This window comes from Empidonax traillii, unplaced genomic scaffold (assembly GCF_003031625.1).
Source record: "Empidonax traillii isolate 1590-97213 ecotype Southwest subspecies unplaced genomic scaffold, ASM303162v1 scaffold916:size242360, whole genome shotgun sequence".
Lineage (NCBI taxonomy): Eukaryota > Metazoa > Chordata > Aves > Passeriformes > Tyrannidae > Empidonax > Empidonax traillii.
The window spans coordinates 23,584-34,222 of NW_020956109.1; the positions used below are offsets into that span (position 1 = coordinate 23,584).

The window sequence follows — 10,639 nt, forward strand, 5'->3', positions numbered from 1 at the left end:
CACAGACACTGTACACAATGAAAAATTAATTGCATCAATCTTTTTGCTGTAGTGGTCTTAACAACTCATTTTCAACCGGTCATTTCTCCACCTGCTCGCCGGAGCCCAAGCAGCTGAAGCAAGCGCATCTCTGACACTGACTGAATACCAATGAAGCAAAGGTCACCTAAGCACCAAGCGAGTGGGAGAGCAGTACCCAGCAAAAAGATGTCAGTTTTGGACCAGAAACAATCACTGTGGGATAGAAACCAAGTAAGTAACTGGAACACAAATCTTAGGGAATACACACTGACATGCACACGCATGCAGAAGAAAAGTTGCAAGGAGAGGGAAGGATGTGTTGGAATCAGAACAACAAAGGTGGTTCTGCCTCCATTCATGAGAGCTGTCACTTGGCAAGCACTGACGGCGGTTGTAAATCAAGATTTGCATGCTGGCTCCAATGCTAGCGATTTGTTCTGCCAAGGAAAATGCTCTTGCAGGATGCGTATTTATCAAGACATAGCTTCTGCTTTCTGCAGTCGAAGTTGCTAAAATACAAAGGAAAAGTAACCATTAAATACTTTACACTACAAGGAAAAAAGGCAGAGGGAGTGGGGGCACACACGACAGGAATGACACCTACTGCCTGCCTGAATCAATAACACTGCAAAGCAGTAATTTTCATCCCATGCCTGCACTGAAAATGTTCTTTGGGTGCAACGCAGTGCGAGCCATATCTAAAGGTACTTCCCGTATAGGAAGAGTTCGAGTATTCCATGTTGAACTGTGAAAGGATATTGGTGGAAATGGTTTGAGTATTCCAGATTCTCTTATGACTTAATCAGAGCCCTCAGATAGGTGTAGGGAATGCCTGAATTTCAGCCATCTTTTGGAAAGTCATCATCCACATATCTGCCTGAGGAAATGGTTGGGTTTTTATTTCACCACAGTTTCAGACTGTTTTAGGATGCGTGTAGCAGAGTAGTGAAGAGAAGGTTCTCAGCCTGGTGTGGCAAGTAGGACACAGTGATTATGTGGATGATTATGATAAGATGTATTGCTAATACAGTATCTAAGTATCACGGATACGGTATCTAAATAACAACTCTATCATCTATTACAATGGATTATAGTATCTAAAGGGTTATGGATGTATCTAAGTTTAGCTAGAAATGTACAGGTCTACAATCTTTGGCCTTGCGAAAGTCACAATTACAAAGCAACAAAGCACCTACAAAACTACTTTAGGATTTTATCTCCTTATTTGACCAGATCTTAGCACTTCTACTCGCAGTCTTTGGAGACAACTTTACTCCACTGGCCCAGTCTCCATCAATGTTTTATACCCTTTTGCAGGCCAATGTGCACCCAAGTGAACAGCATTAATTATATGAACATAATTAATACCCACCTGGTGTTCTGTTCTTAGGACAAATCACATTGCCCATCAGGGACAGAAAAGGGAGGGGAGGTGTGTGTGGGGGGGGGACACACACGTACCAAAGACTAGAATATCTTTTGTTGCAGTCATAAAGGAGGAGGAGATTTTATCTATAGGGGGTCAGACATAACATGTAGGAACTTTAAAAAAAATGGAAGACAACATTTTAAAAATATGCTGTAATTCCCTGTGTAGCAGAATTTAAATTGAATTTTTTTTAATTGATTGTAATCATTACTTTTAATTTTCCTCCAGAAAGTGCTTGGTACAGTTCAATAATAGAGGGAGGAAACAGCTGGTCTGTGCATTTGTGAGTGAGCAGCATTTAATAAGGTAATACGTTCATTTTCTAGGTGTCAAGAATTACGAATTTATGCCAGGTCAAATTAGTGCACATGTTTTCACACAGCATGGTGAAGAACTCCATAAGCAAGCACTGTTGTAATTAGGGTGTTTGTGAAACATCTAATTCAGGAATAAGAGGACAGCCTCTGTGCTATAGAGATGCAGCCTTTCATAACAGAAGTGCCAGGTCACACTTAACCCACACCTCAGTATTCCACCCAAAACCCTAAAACCAACCTGAAGTTGCTAACTCTAAAAAAGTGTGACTGATGCACAAGCCCCAGGCTCCCATCATTTTCCTACTAGAAAATGCCCCATAGTGTTTCAGTAATGTGAATAGAAACTAATTTTCCTTTGTCTGCCAAGACAGCAATATGATATTGTGTTTGTAGTGTAGATAAAAAACAGATATCAAACTCTATTAAACTTTGGGCTGGACTTTTTCCCCTCTTCCCCAAACCAAACAGTAAATATTGACTGAAGTAGGTTTATCAATATTTATTTTGAGGGGAAAATAAATCTTCCTGTTTGCGAAACTATAAAGCCAATTTTGTTAGGGAGAGAGATGACTCAAATGGTAAATTTCCCAATAATAATCTCAGTGCCTTTCAGCAAACATAAAAGGACATAAAAAGGGAATGATCCACTGGGGAACATTCAAAACTGACTCCCAGAGGTAATCAGGTATAAAGGCCAAGCAGATGCCCAACATTTAGTTCCTTCTGCTTTTTGACACAGTGCCATTTTCTGAGCTGTCCCCTGAATTTCTCCATTTAGAAGATGACAATGCACTTGTGCATGTAGATAGACAGGAACTGCATGGTTTGGCCTCCTGCTGCCCAGACAGGACAGAGGAGAGGCCTTGGGTACAGGGTGTGATGCCACACATCCCTAGCAGATATTTACCTCATATAGCAAACACAAGGAGACCACGGGCTTGTGAAGGAAAGGGAGAAAGGGGAAGGGAGAACTTAGATGGTCAGTGAGCATAATTTACTTCTCAGCCCAGAGAAATCAGAATGATGACCACAGGAAACAGTCTCTTATTCCCTGAATGCTGAGAACACTGCACACACACATCTTAGTGCTTGTGGGTATGTGACAGTAGAGAGTCACTTTCCCTTTCTATAAGGTCTCTCTTTCTTACGTTGCTGCCACAATGGCAAAACATTGCTTCCTTCATTTACAGGTGTGTGTGTGTGTGTGTGTGTGTGTGTGTGTGTGCTGTACAGCTGACATGAGAAGTTTACAGCTGAAACCCAGTTCAGTCGTACGTGCTAGGATAGCATGCTGGCTGGAGACGTCCTGCTAGGATAAATAAGCTGGCTGGAGACATCCTCCTGACTCCACTGAGAGGAGAGGCTTTGCATTTTAAGAAATCTGGTCTTGTGCCCCCTGCCTTCTTTCTGCAGTGGTTATTAGGAAGACAACTGGCGTGACCTTTTCTCCCTGTATGCTGTTGAATTATAAGCTTTTGGTTTCCTCATTCCCTCTAGAATTTTAGCCCAATTTTGCCTCCTAGAGACCACACTGACTTTCCAAAATGGTTCCGTTTCTCTAACTTAGTATCCTGAGGTTTGGTCTAAGAAGGATATCCAGACCCATGAACAATGCCTCAGACATTTGTGCTCCATTTCTAAAGATGAAAAAGAAAGCAACATGATCCAACTCTTTGCCCTTGTGCCATAGTTACTCTGCATAAAAAAGACTGAACAGGCAGGATCTGCATGAATTACCACCAGAGCGAGGACATGAAAAATAGGTAGAAGAAAAAGCACATAGCAAAATTAGAATGAATATTATAGTAAAAAAGGTATCAACTGAAGGGGAGGAGCTTTTAAAACCAATGTCATATAATGAAACACAATGCTAACATTCCATATTGTACAGAAGAGTTACCTTAAGGCTGTGTTCTGCCATGACAGCATTTATCTCCGTGAGTGAGTGGAGAGGAGAGACAACTGCCAAGAAGAATAGCCACAAGCAAGTTATTCTGTCTTCCTGTGCCAGCAGTGACAAGTGGCAGAAGAAAGATCAATCATCACTCTCCACATTGCTCTCCAGGATTTGAAGCAGTTTTATGCAGGAACTGGAGGAGATGGAAGATGCTTGGAAAGGTGATTTTAAAAGCTAAAGGTTGTAAGGATTTTCCCAAAATGGAGGAACTTGTTGAGGTGCTTATCTAGAACTCCGTGAAGGTCTAGAATGCTTATCCTCTTATGTAGACACCAAAATGTAGTGCTGAAGAGTAAAACTAGTAGGTTTCTGTCTGTGGAAGTGTTGATGGGTTCACAACCATGAGATGAATATCATAAAATTAAGAAGGTTATTTTGATGTCTGATATTCTTAAAAAAACAATTCAAAAAACATTTTCTGGTCCAACTCTGGATGCCTCAAAGACCTCGGAAGAATCTCTAGCAAGGGACATCTTGTAAGCAAAAAAACCAAACCCACAAAACAATCTTCTATAATCACACTTTTTTGTATCTTTTCCTTGTCTCTGTTCTTTCTTGAACTGAGGAACCTGGAATTTGACACAATACTCCAGGTAAAGCCTCACCTGGGCCTCCCTTGACCTGCTGGTCACAATCCACTGGTTATTCCTCCCCAAGTGAAGGACCCTGCATTTGCCCTTGCTGAACTTCAGAAGAATCTTCTCTGCCCATCTCTCCAGCCTGTTCAGGTCTCCCTGAATGTCTACACAGCACTCTGGAGTATTGGCCACTTTTCCTTTGCTGAGGGTGCACTCTGTCCATCCAAGTCCCTGATAGAGAAGTTGAACAAGTCTGGACTCAGTTCTGATCCCAGGGATGGAAGTGAGCTTCACTGACCTGTAGTTTCCTTCCTGCACTTTTGAAGATTGGAGTGACACTGTCTTTCCTCCAGTCCTAAGGCACTATTCCTGTTCTCCATGACCTTACAAAGATGATGGAGAGTGTCAGCAATAACATCTGACAGCTCCCTCAGCACTTGTGGGTGCATCCTATCAGGACCCATGAATTTACAGGTATCCAGTTTGTCAATACAATCTCAAACCCAATCCTCCTTGAAAAGGGCAAATCTTTCTTTCTCCAGACTTTCTCTCTTGCCCCTAAGGTTTGGGATTCCTGAGGGCTGGCCTTAGCAGTAAAGACTGAAGAAAAGAGGGCATTCAGTAACTCTACCTTCTTTCATCCTTTGTTGCCAGGGCACCAGTGAGTCATCTGTGAATTCTCGGCACTGTGGCCTAAGTCAATGCCAGGCTTAACCTGTGCCAAAGGACAGCATGAATCTAATAGAGAATGAAAAGACTTTTTTTTGCAATAGAAGGGTGAGGTTAATGGCAGGAATGTTGTGAAGAATAAGTTCTGGGGAATTATTTAATGCCATGCTTGTAGATCGAGGACTTTAATAAAATAAAAAGAGCAAAGAGAAGACTATGTGCACCCTGATGATGAATGAATATGCCTGCTTCAGTACTTCTGGGATGGATTAAGCTGTTGAAAAAGCATTCAACATTGGCTAAAGAACTGTAATATATGTGAAATTCCACAGTTAATGCATCATTAAATAATTTGCTGCAACTGATTTATAGGTGCAATATACTACACTATGTCAAACCATGTGGGATAATAAATGGTATCACAAAAATATACTATTGAAACTTTTGTACTAATCAGTCTTTTGAGTTCTGGTAGAATATAGTTCTGCAGAACAGAATTGTTCTATTGATCCTGATAGTGTAACACATAAAAGCTTCATGCTACATATATTTTAAGACCTTTTCTTAAGCAACCTAAGCAACCTGGGTTGTGGTCCACTGAATCAGGTACTGGACTGTGACTTGTGGGACCCACAGTTTGGTCCTTGCTCTGTCATTGAAACTGTAAACTGCTGATCTAAGTTTTTCCGTGTTGGGTACTATAATGCTCACACTGAGACCTGTGCTCCCTCTTTCCATGGACATAATGTTCAATCCGATATGCTACCTACATATATTGGACACACAGGGGCACAGCAAGGGGAGATAACCACCAGTGTCTGAATCCAATCTTCACAGGACTTGGGTGACTTACGGCTTCTGGAGGACATCCTCCCTCTCCCCATATTCACTGTTGGAAAGAGAAATGCTTGTTTGTTCTCTTCCAAAAGGAATTACCCTCTTTTGAAGTATATATTCAGGGGAAAAAGCAACACACACGTCCTACCCTGTTAGTGCTCATTTTCAGTGCTTAAATTCTTTATAGAAGAAGCAAACGGGCTCAGTTCACCTCAGATCTTGCCCAAAATGTTCTTCCCCTTGTCCTTCTACCCTCCACTTTCCACAATGTGCCTAATCTCAGGGTTGTAGGGTCTTGCTAAGCAAGATTCACAGTCACTGTTATTGAAGGAACCTTCTCATTTGTAGAAAACAATGTTTTACTGGGCCAGGCAAGGAGAAGAGTATTTTGACCTTGGCAGACTGGTGGTGGGACATTCAGCTGGAGGAGGTCCTCTCTTCTAGTCCCTGTAAGACTGTGTTTGGACTTTGTAATGTCCCTTTTGGGACCGATACAAAGAGCCCTGATGCTGACTGGTGCATTTAGATGCGTGACACTAATGGATGAGCTAATTGTAATTAATAATTTATTTGATTAATTTAACCCCTTTAAACTTTTGTACTCTTCTGTTTGCAAACAAGAACTGGTTTTTTCCATCCTTCTAAATTATTAAGCAGGCATTTTCTGCAGCCATATTTCAACCTACAGGAAATAACTGCTGAGACTTATTTGAATCTGTTGTTCATACTGTGTGATTGGTCATGCTGTAATTAAAATATGTATTCTTTCATGTTTTGCCAGAGTCCAGAGTGTACCAATGAGCTCTAATTACCCTAAGAGACCTTGCCAAGGTCCTCCACCCTCACTGCCTGCTCACTGGCCAGGAGCTCCATTTAATCTCAAGCTCAGGACTGCAGTCTTGGCTTGAGCAAAATGTAGGTGTACGTGTTTCAGTTCTGCTCCCAGATTGTTGCTTAGATTTCCTGGGTTGAAAGCAGACCTGACCTGTTTCTTTCCCTTATAGTTGCTGAACTGCTGGTAGAACCTGTCACTGACACCATTCTGAAGTCACTCAAATCTTGCTCTGATAAGCATTGCTTTTACTGGAGTAATCTTGAGGGTAGTATTTAGTACAAAACATAAAAATTATTCTCTCTTTACCTCAGTTAAAGGTGGCATTTTGGAAAGTGTTGAGAGTGCTGGCAAGTCTCTTTTACCAGTGATTTTGGTATTTTGGAGAAAAAGGTAGTATGTCATTTGAATGAAACTTTGCATTTCTCTAAGTGCCTGAGTGCAATAATGTTTATGAGCAGTGACAAGTGAGAACTCTTTAATAAGTAGGAGGTGTCACTAACGTAAATCCAGTTTAAACACTAGAACAAAGAGTTTCAGTGAGAAGGAGAAGGATCCATGTCTCCTGAGTAGATTATAATACCAGTAAAACCAGATGGCTTTTGAAGGATCAGTTGTTTAAAAATAACCTTTAAGGAGAATCATGCTTTGAGATGGAGATGTAAGTCTTTTAACATTTGGGTGATTTAAAGACTTGTGCTTAGAGGTCAAGAAGTCTCACTATCTAAGGGCAAGATTTCCAAATGCATTAGAATTGCATAGCACCCACATTCCTATGAGAGCTAGTGGAAAGGATGCTATTAAAAGATGATATTCCACTGAGGGAGGGGAGGTGGACCCTAAAATTTTAGGATTAACCAGACTGAGCTCGGCAGTGCCCTTTTCAGAATAGATGCTTTACTGAAGTTGATGGGGAACGCTGACCGGAATTACAATAGGACCAAGAAGTACCAGGTACCCTAGTGGATCCTAGAGCACTCAAAATCGTTAGCAAATTTTTATAACATAAAATAACTCTCTGCCAGACCAAATCAGCTTACTCTTACTGAAATCCATGGTCTCAGTTGCAATAATCAGTTATACTTACTGTACTTTACTACGTATTCCAACTGAGAATCTGTCCTAAAGTATGTGCTAATGTCCCTAACTGACAGAAAATGTTTTCAAGATTAAATACTGACCTAAACATCACCATCATCTCTTTAATATCATTTTTTACTGTACCATATGCCTGATAAAATACAGCTAGTGCAAGATAAGCAAACTACTGCCAAGGTGGAGAATCAGTTAAAGGATTCCCTTTTCTTTTAAGCCTTGAAAATACACTAACTCTGAGAAAACAGGCTCTAGCAAAGGACCTTGGTGAACTATGGTCCACTGTTAGAAACGTTGCAGTCAGAGTTTCCAGAGAGACAAAACCCTGTCATGATGGAATGACTGTTTGCAGAGTTTTGGCCAACAGGTGTTTTGATGCTGGCACAGTTACTGGTGTGACTTCTCCATCTAATCAGTCTAAAGAGGGAGCCACAGCACAGGGCTTCTAAATGAAATGAATGTTCAGTAGTTCATGCCTTTTTGGCACTTGCTTACTGACCACTCCTTTTCAATTCTAGCATTTTCAAGAGGTGCAGTTATGGTAAAAAGCAAAATTATATGCCCCTTTGACTTCTGTAACTCACTCACTACTACTATGAGTATTCTGTGGGTTGTGTAAGTTAGAGGCCTTGATCATTGTTTTTTTAAGCATAATAGAAGTTATGCTGCTGTCCCAAAGTGTTTTCACTGAGCTGTCCAAGTCTTCTCTACGTGTAGTGAGTTATCTCATCTACTCCAAAGAGCCTAAGGAGATTCACTGCATGTGTACTGTTATCTTCAGGATGTCTCCTGTTGGCTCTCTGTGCATAAAGATTCCCAGATGACTGCTGCAGCTCTCAGACTGGCCAGTCCTTGAGGTTCTGCTTTTCTTTTAACTGCACAATTTGATGCACTTTCCAGAAAATAAGAAAAAAGATTATGTAACTTGAGGTGAATCTCAGTGATGAAGCTATCCAGTATGGAATGAATTAGCTGCCACTATCTGAAAATCACTTGTGTGAGGTAAAAGCATTTTAGGTGATGAATTAAATATCATGCCTCTAGTTGCACGAATGAGCAAATAAAAAAGAACAGTATTGCCACATAGCTTGGTAAATCTTCCGGTGTACAGTTGTGTCATCTCAACAAAGGCCTCTTTGTTTGCTTTTAGTTTCTAATTCCTATTTCATCCTTGGAAGAGCCTTCCTCCAGTAAGCACTCCTTCAGTATTATCCATGCTGGACCTGATTCAAACTAATGAAGCAAAAAATCAGCTTCTCATAGGAGGGCTGAATGAACAGAATTGCTCCCTTCTCCTGCTACACTCTACCTCATCAGAGGTGTTTTGAAGAAACAATTTTGTGTTCTTTCATGCTTCAGTCACTTTTTCTTCATCCAGGTCAGTCTGCGCAAAAGGTGGAAATTGGAAATTAATTATTGTCACCTGTGTTCCTTTGAAGCTTGTTTTTGCAAATATTGTTAGAGTCTGGATTCCATCCCTGCAATTTAAATGAACAATTGGCACTTTACTGACCCCATTTTCTTGTAGCTATTTCAGGAATTAGAGTGGTTAGCAAAGACCTTGATGGCAATAACAGCTGATAGTGCATGGCAGAATGATTACTGTGTTCATTCTTTCTCTCTTCTCAAACAGTAACTGTGTTTAAAGGGGAAAGAAGCTTTCTTCAATGTATTCAGGTTGTCCCTGCTTGGCTTAATGGCTCAAGTGTAGGCCTGAGACTCAGAAAACTTGAGTTCATATGTATAATGGCCAGTCTTCGCGAACGAAGAATCGGGGAAGGTCTTTACACCTTCCAGCCTGCGCATTGGATTTTTTAGGTGAGACACAGTGTGCACGGAACTGAGCCCACCCTTTAATCCTGAGGTTCATCTGCCGGGGCCAAGCACACTTGGACGGTGGTAGCGAGGTCCTCAGGACGTAGATGGATTGCCTTACAGGGCTAGCGAGCTCCATCTGCCCGGGGAGTGTCCTAACCGGGAATCGAATCCAGATCTCAGCGTTGACAGCGCTGCGGTTTAGCCACTGCACCACCAGGGGCACTGAAGAAGACCCCAAAAATTGGGTGTTTCTGCCTGGTTTCGAACCAGGGACCTTTCGCGTGTTAGGCGAATGTGATAACCACTACACTACAGAAACCTGAGCTATGCTACTGGTGATTCTCGTGCATCTGCTTTACCAGGGACTGTGGTCAGTAGTGTTTCTTTTTGTGTAGTAGTGTGAGACTTCCCATGGGACCAGAAAAACTCTATCTGGAAGAAAGCATCTAACTCTAACCTGTATCTGGCCTGTGGCAGAACTCCCGCAATTGTTTCAGATGGTCAACAGACAGATGGTACCACAGCCTGGCTTGGTTCCTGGAGTAGGAACAGGAGTGTGGCTCATTGAGCCTAGATACGGTGTAGGCTACCAGCACCTATGTGCCTGGAAGGAGCCCATGCTGGCTTGGAGCTGCATGGTCAAAATCTGCCTGCATTGGGTGCAGTGCCATCCTAGCAGACTGCTGCATGCGCACTGAGCTTACTGTGGTTGTGCACATCCTTGGGAGTCTGCCCTTCAGGCCTCGCTGGCTCTAAGGGTGGTGGGAACGGGGAATTTCTCTGCTGTACTGTGGTGAAGAAACAGATTGTGGAGAGGCTAAAAAACCCACAATAAGCCACAGATTCAGTCCCATAGCCAGGCAATCTGTGCCTTTCCAGGATCTTGTAGGAGATGTTAAATCAGTAGCTATCCCAGTGTTGGCCTGCCTCATTGAGCACAGGGCATTTTCTTTGCATGGAACAATACATGCATGGTATGATTTTTGTTAAAAAGAACAAAACTAAATGTGTCACAGTAATAGTTAGACCATGATGAAGGCAGGCTACTGATGTAACACCTTTGGGTCTGAAACCCTAACAGGGGCT

The 10,639-nt window shown here is 41.9% G+C and overlaps 1 non-coding gene across 1 annotated transcript; it reads right to left on the reverse strand.

The window, feature by feature from the left end:
- Nucleotides 1-9,799: 9,799 nt before the first annotated feature.
- TRNAV-AAC lies at nucleotides 9,800-9,872 on the reverse strand. Its single transcript has one exon. It is a non-coding gene; the product is annotated as a tRNA-Val (tRNA).
- Between the last annotated feature and the right edge of the window lie 767 nt (nucleotides 9,873-10,639).